Source organism: Euphorbia lathyris, chromosome 4 (assembly GCF_963576675.1).
Source record: "Euphorbia lathyris chromosome 4, ddEupLath1.1, whole genome shotgun sequence".
NCBI classification, from domain to species: Eukaryota; Viridiplantae; Streptophyta; class Magnoliopsida; order Malpighiales; family Euphorbiaceae; genus Euphorbia; species Euphorbia lathyris.
Window position 1 is genome coordinate 36,133,969 of NC_088913.1, and position 10,375 is coordinate 36,144,343.

Sequence of the window (10,375 nt, forward strand, 5' to 3'; positions counted from 1 at the left end):
GTACTTTTTTATAATTAACCCTATAGACATTTATTGTAAAACGATTAAAAAATTAATATTAAGAGAATACTTCAAGTGTAGTTGAAGGATGTATAAAAAAATCACTCTTTGATGATCTCTTAATAAAAGGTTTTAAAGTGTTATTCAGTATCTGATCTATCTAAAATTTTGTCATTTGGCTGTTGATCTATTATTCGGTTATATTTGGTTTATTAATTATTCCAATTTATGAAATTTTATTCAATTTGAATGGAAACTTGACAAAACCGTTATTTTCCTGATATATGGTGATATTTTGATACACAGACTTAATACATCGCCACCCTAAAGTTTATTTGTCATATAGATTTTTCTTATGTGAAAATAATTAATTAGATTAAAAAAGAAAAAGAAAATAAAAACAAATCCCAAAATTAAAATTTATCAAGTTTAAGTGTCAAACTATCGTCATGTATTATGTTAAGTTTTCATCCAAATTTGGTAAAATTTCACCAATTGGAATAGATTAGGGGCCAAATATGACTAAATAATAAGTCAAATGCTAAATGAGAAAATTTTGGATAGATCGAAAGCCAAATAGTGATTTAAACCCCCTAATAAAACTCAGAGAGCACTGATTAAGATCTTTGGCCATATAGTCACTCACAACTGTATAATATATAGAATGATGAAAGGACAATAATTTGCGAGTCAATTTTCAAGAAAACTTTACTCTAACCATTCGGGTAAATTACATACGTGGTGTACAACCTTTACCCTAAATCACACTTTTCGTGTACAACCAAAATTTTATCACACTAAACCGTACGAACTTTAGGTGACCTCCTACTAAAGTGTACAACCGGTTTTTGTGACCGGTCAATGCTGGTCAACTATGCCACGTCAGCATTTTCAGTTGTGGAATTAAAAAAGTGGGACCCACTCTTTATGGAATTACTAATATAGCCTTAAGCCTTATAAAATTACTAAAATACCCTCTATCTTCTTCCTTCAACCAAACAGCACACAATCTCTCCTCCCTTCACCAAACAGCCATAGCAGCACCAGTAGCAGTTGCAGCATCTCCGCTAATGGTTTCCACGGCAGCAATCCTCCTCTGCCGCCGCAGCTTCTTTTTCCTAAACCTATTACCAGATCCGAATCCACTAACCCCTACCCGACTACCTTCGTTCAAGCAGATACCTGGATAATTAATAAAAATATCATCAATTATAAAGGGTACAGTAGTCCAAGTATCCGGCCAATCCTAATCTAATGCCTTGGGCACTAATGCCTTCTCCAAGCGAGCCAATAAAGGAAAAGCAAGGTAAAAATGCCCAAAAAGACGGGGTTTAAATTAAATTAATAGAATTATAATCTAGAATCTAGTAAACTCTTAGTGTATATATAGTTTATACTAGCTGTACACCCGTGCAATGCACGGATTTGAAAAATAAACAAACGTATATATTCATTTAGTATTCTATTTTTTTATATACATTCTACTTTTTTAAAATATTTATTATTAATGTATATGTACTCTATATTTAATTATTTTTAATATACTCTATATTTAATTTATTAAAACAATATAATATTAAATTTTAAATAATAGTAAAATACTATTTAAAAGTATAATTAAATATATAGATAAATATATGAATGACTCCACTTAATATTAAAAAATATATATATAAACTATGATATAGGAACGACTCACTTATCTATAATTTGATAAGAAAATAAAAGCTAAAAATATCAAACTTAAAATTTCTCAAAAAATTAAATAGCAAACTATTAATTTATTAATTGATATGTAACTGATTAGTTAAAATAAATAGTAATATTTTGAAGTCATCAATTAGAGGATTTGGGTTTATCTCTTGATATATATATATATACTATATATAATAGCGGAAGCAGAGAGAAATAAGGAGAAGTGTTTTAGAGGCCTTTTGATGAATTGTCAACATAGTAAAAAATCAAGATTAAAAAGATTTAATTAATAAAAAATAAAAAATTTATATTTATAATAAATTAAATAATTACTAGCCCATTAATTGAAATAATAAAAGAAAGCAAGAGTTACGGGAATATGAAAAAACACACAGCAAAAGAAATCCAAAAGTCACCAATAAACTTCTATATAAAGCATGATAGATAATATGTTGCCATTATATTCATTGGTCATGGTAGATAGTATTATATTTCTGAAGGTAATTATTCGAATTTTTTTTCCATATGTTGTAGTTATTTTGTTCTCAATTGTGTTGTTGTTTTATTTTTATTAAACAATAGTTGTTATAGTTTCATCTTGCAGATCCATTTCTGCCGTTACCCAGGTTCTATACCTCTCGCTATATTATCCATGTTTTTATTTTTTATTTGTCTTTTTTTTTTCAAACTGATATCTCCAATTGAAGAAATCCGATAAAATAAAAGATGCATGGATAACTAAAATCGGAAAACACAAAAGTGTCAAAAGTTACAAGAAATTCTTACGTTTCTCAAGGTAATTATTCGATTTTTTCCATATATTGTAGTTATTTTTGTTATCAATTGTATTATTATTTTATTTTTATTAAGCAATAGTTGTTATAGTTTCATCTTTCAGAGATGAATTTCCATTTCTGTTGTTACCTAGGTTCCATACCTCTCGCTACCTTATCCATGTTTTCTTTTTTATTTGTCTTTTTTTTCAAAATGACTAAAATAAAGATTTTGTATATTTGCATTCTTTTTTAGTATATGTTGCTAGGTGTTATCGTTTCGATTGTTAACTCTAACTAAATTTAGATTTCCGGCTTCATATGAACTCAATTTTTAGCTTTTACTTGAAGTTAGATTAATTTTTCTGATTCGAAACCTGTTGAAATCCACTCATTTTTTTAGTTTGAGTTTATCTAGCTGATATGGATTATATTTTTTTATTATGCATTTTGGTACAAATAGATATAAAGTTTCACACAATAGTTGTTCATTGAAGTTTGAGACATATTGAATAAAATATTAAAGAGGTAGAAATATTATACTTACAACGAAGTTTATTTCAATTATAAATTACATTATATTATTATTATTATTATTTAGTATTAGTATCAAGAAGTTATTTTTTCTCAGTTCTCTAGACAAAGAGATTGTAAGCGTCTAATGCACTTGATAAAATGTTTATTCTTGAAGAATTTGGATTATGCTAGATTCGAATTCAAAATGAAGGTAAATAAAAATAAATTTTGATGCTCAAAATCCTAAAAATGTACATTAATTATAGGATATTGAGATAATTGTTTTTGCAACATTGACTTATATAGTTTTTAACTATTATATTATGGTTTGTACAAAATTGTTAGTATTTCAAGAGTTTTTAACAGATGAAAATGAAACATGATCATATGACAAGTTGTTGGAAAATATTAAATAAAAAATATTATTATTTGAATCTCTTCAAATTCTCAAATGTTAAGCATAATGATTCTAATTAATATAATTAATTTCACATATTAATTATAAAACGTTTTTTTTTGTACTCATAGGACAAGTTATTGGAAAATATCAATTAAAAAAATATTATTATTTGAATCTCTTCAAATTCTCAAATGTTTTTTTTTTTTGAATCAAGGAAACATCAATTAAGAATCAAAAGATAAAGAATCAATACAAATGTCCTCCTCTAACCAACTAGGGAGTAAAAAAGACACATAAGAGATAGCATAAGAACAAGCATTGCGAGCAATATTGTGCGCAACCTTATTCGCTAATCTCGGTACAAAAGACACAGAAAAATCAGGCCTAGAATGTAAAATGAGTTTACAGTCAAGAATTATCTGATCATACTCAGACAAATCAATACGATTTGAATGAATACTATCCACAACAGATTTAGCATCAGTTTCAAAACAAACCCGTTGATACCGCATCGAATTAATCCATTGAAGACATTGACGTAAAGATAAAGCTTCAACAAATTTCGGTTCAGCTCTCCCCTCACAATGAGAACTATATAAAGCCATGAATCCACCATCAGAACCCCTCAATACAGCTCCAAAGCCACATTTATTAATATCCATGAAAATGGCAGCATCCAAGTTACATTTCCAAGTTACATATCCATGAAAATGGCAGCATCCAAGTTACATCTTCTATTTTATTATTATTGTTTCATAGAATTCCAAAATATGAAAATGTATTAAAATTGTTAAAAAATACAAATCATTGAATTTTGTAAAAATAAATAAATCATTCATCTTTGATTAAAATTCTATAAAAAATTAATCAATTATTTTTAAAATTAATTTAATTTGAATTATCAATAAAAAATATATTAATTTCAAATATACATAATATAAAAAAACTTTATAGCATGATATAAAATTACTTAAAAGTAAATATGTCAATTTATTTATTTATCTAAATTATATAAAAATTTCGTATCCCGTGCATCGCACGGGTTTTCGGCTAGTATTAGTTAATATTGAAGCTTCACAATTAATTTAATTTTGTCTTCGGTTTGCAAATTTATAACCTTTGGGGTTAGGTTATGCTTACTTTATTTTTATAAAGTAAGTCTTACTTTATTTTTAACACCGTTGGATAAACTTACTTTGTTAAAATCCACCATCATCCAATGGTGAAAAAAACAAAGTAATTACTTTGTCAAAAACAAATTAATCATTGTATTCAATTAATAAACAAATTAGTTATAAACAAATTCATACTAAGTTAAGATATGCCAAAAAAAACTTATAAATAAATAAATAAACGAATATAAATAACTTAAACCTCTTAATAATACTATTACAAAAAGTGTAAATATATATATACACACACACAAGGATGTACAAAGAGTTTGAAAATACTTTGTTAATTTTGCATTTTTTATCTAATTACTCAAAATCCAAAGGGCCATTACTCTTAAGTGCTGATTATAACCATAATCCCAGAACATTACCAGCAATATCTCCAATTCAATTAAATTACCACTCTTCATTAGTCTTTGAAAAAATGGAAAATTTGATTAGGTGATATTTAAAGACCATACTAAAGAAATAGACTGAAGGAGTTCAAGCACAGTTAAAATAAAACTATTTTCTAACGTTAAATAGCTAAAAAGTTTGATATGGGTTTACCATTACTAAATTAATAATTCATTTATGAAATAAAACATAAATATTGATCTGTAGAAGCATAGAGGGTTTGTTACTAACGTATTATATTTCTAGGATTAGTATTGTACAAAGTATATTTATAATTACATTTGTTCATTCGACAGAGGAAAATTATATTTAATGTAAAAATTATGCTGCAAGAATGACATTGCAAATAATGAAAATAATGGAACATTTTGAAACACAATAAAAGTACATCAAAATGCATAGAAATCATATATTAAACATGAAGAGAAATTACCATGAACCCACTATAAAATAAGACTTAAAATAAACAACTCTATTAATGTCTTTGAAATAAACTCTTGGATTTGTTTTAAATCTTTCCTCCCAGCTCATGAAACCCTATTTATCTCCATCTCTTGAACTTTATCTGCAAAAACAAAATTAGAAAATTAGATTAGCTATCAATTTTGTTAAAATAATAATAAAAAAATTATAAAGTGCAATTGTAAAAATTAGAACCAAAGCAATCTGTACTTAATATAAATTCTAACTTCACCATTCATGTAAAGCATTAAAGTGAATAATCTATCAGAATTAATAATCCCTATCAATTTAATAAATAGGAAAACAGTATATACCACATAATTGGTAGAATCCAACTCTAATTCCAACTTAAGAATTTCTTAACCACCCCCTATCTTCTCTGAAGACAGACAGACAAACAAATAAATAACGTGCACATGCCTTTGAAATTTGTAGTAACAGAACTTGGATTCAACAGTTTTGGACTTCTAAGTGGATATGCGTAGGGCAGCTGAGAGTGGGGCGAAGATAAAGAGTAAGAAGGATTTGTTGAAGAGACTTCTTGATGACTTTGTGTTATTGAATAGATAAATAAATTGAAATAATAAATTTGAAATTAAATTGAGAAATTATATTCAGATAATAAAAAAAAGGATAGAGTGCAAAAATACTCCTAACCTTGATAGCCAAGAGCAATAATACCCTCAACGTTAGAAATTGTACAATTAAAGGTCTAAGGTTGATAACTTAGTCCAGTTTTAAATCTTCTTTAGACATTCAAAATTTCAGTAAATTGACTCCCACCTAATAAAATCGCATTTGACTAAAATTAACTCTAAGACATTTATACCCATATCTTCATCTCCTCCCACCTAAGTGTGTAAAACACTTTTTCCAAATTCAATACTCTCCATCCCATAACATGTAATCAAGCTATTTTTAAAAGTAACATTCCTCAGCACCATTTCTGCACAATTCACAAACCCACATTTGGAATATATGTCAAGAAGAGAAACCATTAATGGAAATTAAGATTTTCAACATCAAAGCGTGAATTTGAGCAAAACCTCATAACGATTGAATTCAAGGAGCATTGGTCAAGCGCAGGCATATAGAACCAAACACGCTCTACCTCATCAGGAAATCCCCACTTCATTAATATGGTAACCATGGAGTTCTAAGGTTCCTATTAGACATTTATGGATCAACTTCCACCCGTCATATATAAAGAATCCCACTTTCCAAAAACTAAGAACACCAAAATCTACAATTTCAACTCAACTTTTCTATTATTATTATTATTAATTATTATTTCACTTCGATTCCTTTCTTAGGCTTCCAGATTAAGAGATTGAAAAATGGTTTTGGAAGGGTTTTTAGGTTTTCCACAGAGATGAAGAATATGAGGATATAAATGATATTTATTAATTTTAGAAGGATGCAATTTTATTAGCTGACAGCAAAGAGACGGAAAGTTCAAACTGAGTAAAGAAGATCTGTTAAGAAGGTTAAAATTGGACTAAGTTATTAATCTTGGACCTTTAATTGTACCATTTCTAACGTTAAGGGTATTATTGCTCTTGGCTATCAATGTTAGGGGCATTTTTGCACCTTATCCCTAAAAAAACAGAGTAATCCCTTGAACCAAGACAAAGCCTCAAACTATACATGAGTTTTGGATACTGCAATGGTTTTTTTCTTCTATTGAAGAAGTATGTCATAATGAAATTCATATAAAGGTTTTGCATCCCTATTAATCAGTTTTGTAAAAGCAAATCTGAGGAAAATTCACCAGATATTCTTCTATACTATACTGCAATACATGTAGTCAAAATACAAATCAGAACTAAAAAAAAAGTGAGAAAAAATAAACAATTAAACAAACTTTATCAATTAAATGAATAAAATAAGAGCAATACAAAATAAGGCAATGATAATTAACTTTTCACAATGTGGACTGAAATCTTACTCTAGCCCGACAACATATCAGATTATTTTGATCAAAATCCGGTTGAAATAGAACAAAAGTTTAAAAACTTACCTCTTACATCAGGTGGAATTGGCAAACAGAGATTTGCATCTGCATAATAATAATAATGCAAGAGAAACAAAACATAACCGGAATTAAACCTTAAGGAATTAAAAGAAAATCATACAATTAACGGCCGACCAGGAAAGAAAACCATGCTTCATCATCCTTGTAAGCAGCAGTTGGATTAATGCTTTCTAGCAGTGAATTGTGCTACCACAAAAGCATTCCTAAAACTTAAGCAAATAAATAATCATGCATAATTTTTTAACATAAAAAATATATATCAGAACTTACACCGCATATCAGAGCTGTAAGGAGAAAAAAAGCATATCCAAGAAAAATCACTCCATCACTTCACATAAATGGATAAAGAACTTTGTACACTATCACTTCAAATAAATGGATAAAGAACTTTATACACTTACCGAAAATCCGGATTGGAACCTCTATTCTGCCATCGGCCCAAGGAAGAAGAAAGGAAATCTCCAGAAGCGCCTTTAGGCTTAGAGATGACGATAGAAAGACCTATGTCGGCCAAGAGAGGATTGGTAGGCCACCGACACGAACGGTATCATTATCACCGGCATAACCTCCAAATCCAAGCAAAACCTAAATTAAGGAAATTAAAATGACCCTAAATTTTTTTTAAAAAAATCGATTAAAAAATTAGAGATAAAATAAAGGTATCAAACCTTTAACAGAGAGCTCAGATGAATAAGGAAGTACAAAATTTACAGTGAGCTTAGAAGGAATAATAGAGGGAATAAGGGCGAGGTTTGAGGGATATGTATAGAGGGAGTTTCTCCGAAAATGTAGCAAGGAGTTGGAGAAGATGAAGATATCGACTTCCCTGCGATTATAGATGCGTATACAGAGAGCCAATTTCTCCGAAAATATAGCAAGCAGTTGGAGAATAAGAAGATATCACTTTGACGTAGCTTAGTTGTATGTATTTAATTAATAAAATTCTAAAAATTCTAAAATTGACGCATTAACATGTATTTTATTATGCTGCCACATCATACATTAATGCTCTAATTGCGTGCCAAGTGTTAATTTAGTTCCGCACTTTATATATATAATAGATAATAGATTCTGGGTGTTCTTGGGGCAATTGTTGGTCCACTTTTACACGATTATGTTTTTCCAATTTAATTTTACCATGAATTTTTTTTTAGACAAAAACTCCATAAATTAAAATAGTGTGGTTGTGTGAGTGGATGGATGTTTCAAAACCTTATTTATATTGACATTCATCTTCTTTTGGTGTTTTTTTGCTGCCGCTAACAAAGTACTACCTGTGAAGATCACTATCTCCATCTCGAGCTAGGTCCAGATCGAATTCAAAATCACCTATTAATTATCGATGTAAGCGAAGATCCCCTTCTTACTCACCTCCTCACCGTTTTCGTAGAGATCATAGGTTCAAATGTTAACTAGATCTCTTAAACCTACTAACGCTTCCTCCTCTGCCACCGCTGAGCCTTCGTCGAAATCGCACTCTCACTCTCATAATATCCCGCCGCCGCAAACCCTTCTTTTTGAATAAATGCCTTTTTTTCTAAAAAAATTTACATAATTATTTTTCTCTGTGTAAGATTTTTATATATTATATATTGTTGGTATTGATGATTATGATGATGGTAGAGGAAAATATAATATTGTAATGTTGAATATTTGCAAAGAATCAGACGAAATTTTCTTTCTAGTGTTTGGTAGCTGGGAAAGTTCAAAAAAGGTAAAAGAGGATTTTGATTTTTGTCATTGAAATTTTTTAGTTATTTTTAGACAGCAAATAAATTTAGAGACGAAGGGTTTATAATGTTCTGAAAGCTAGAAAATAACGTTTAGCAATGGTAGAGAGAGGAGTGGGAGAGAAGATATAGAGAGAGAAATGGGAGAGAAGGGTTGAAGGAAGAAGATTAGGATATTTTAGTAGTTTTATAAGGAATAAGACTATATTAGTCATTCCATAAAGAGTGGGTTCCACTTTTTTTAATTTTACAACTGAAAAATGCTGATGTGGCATAGTTGACCAGTGTTGACCGGTCACAAAAAGCGGTTGTACACTTTAGTGGGAGGTCACCTGAAGTTCGTACGGTTTAGTGTGACAAAATTTTGGTTGTACACCAAAGTGTGATTTGGGGTAAAGGTTGTACACCACGTATATAATTTACCCCTAACCATTCGACTTGATCGAAATTAAAGCTTCTCTAACTGAAAGAGCTTCCACTATACAAGCATCCATAGGACACTCAAAAACCTCATTTTTTCAACTATGAATGAACCAGCCTCCCCCAACACAAAACAGTAGCATGCCACATTCAAATCAACAAAGATCGCGACATGAAACATTTAGTTTCAGAGAACCTTGGGGGGAGGGGGGGTCCAATCTCTCGAAATTTGAGGGATGTGGGAAGCAAAGGGTATAGTTGAGCTTGTTTCCAATTAGCTAAAAATGAAGTCACATTATGAATTAAAATTGGAGCAGCAGTTCAAGCATTGTTCCAAACCAAATCATTCATGTTTAACCAGACACCCCAACATAATATAGCAGCAATCTTAACCGTTTGGCGTGGGAATGACAACCCAAAATCTCAGAAATCTCTAAAATTATCAAAGCGTGAGCTGATATCTCCAAGAGGTGATAAAAATACAGACAGCACGTGCACCGCTACAATGGTTTTGGTTCTTTTGGTACAATCTGGTTGAGTTCAGATCTGGATAAATTTCGATCTATTCAGATCTTTAAAATAAAGTCTAGTGGTTGAGAGCATATCTATGACTAGAGATGTCATGAGTTCGAATCACATTAGGGAGAGGTGGGGATTTTTCTTTCTTCTTTAATGTAAGCGCATTATGTGCAAATTTTAAAAAAATCAACAATTATGTTCGGTGCAATTCTTGAAAAAAAGTCAACTGGTCGGTTCAGGTTTGGAGATTTGGTCCG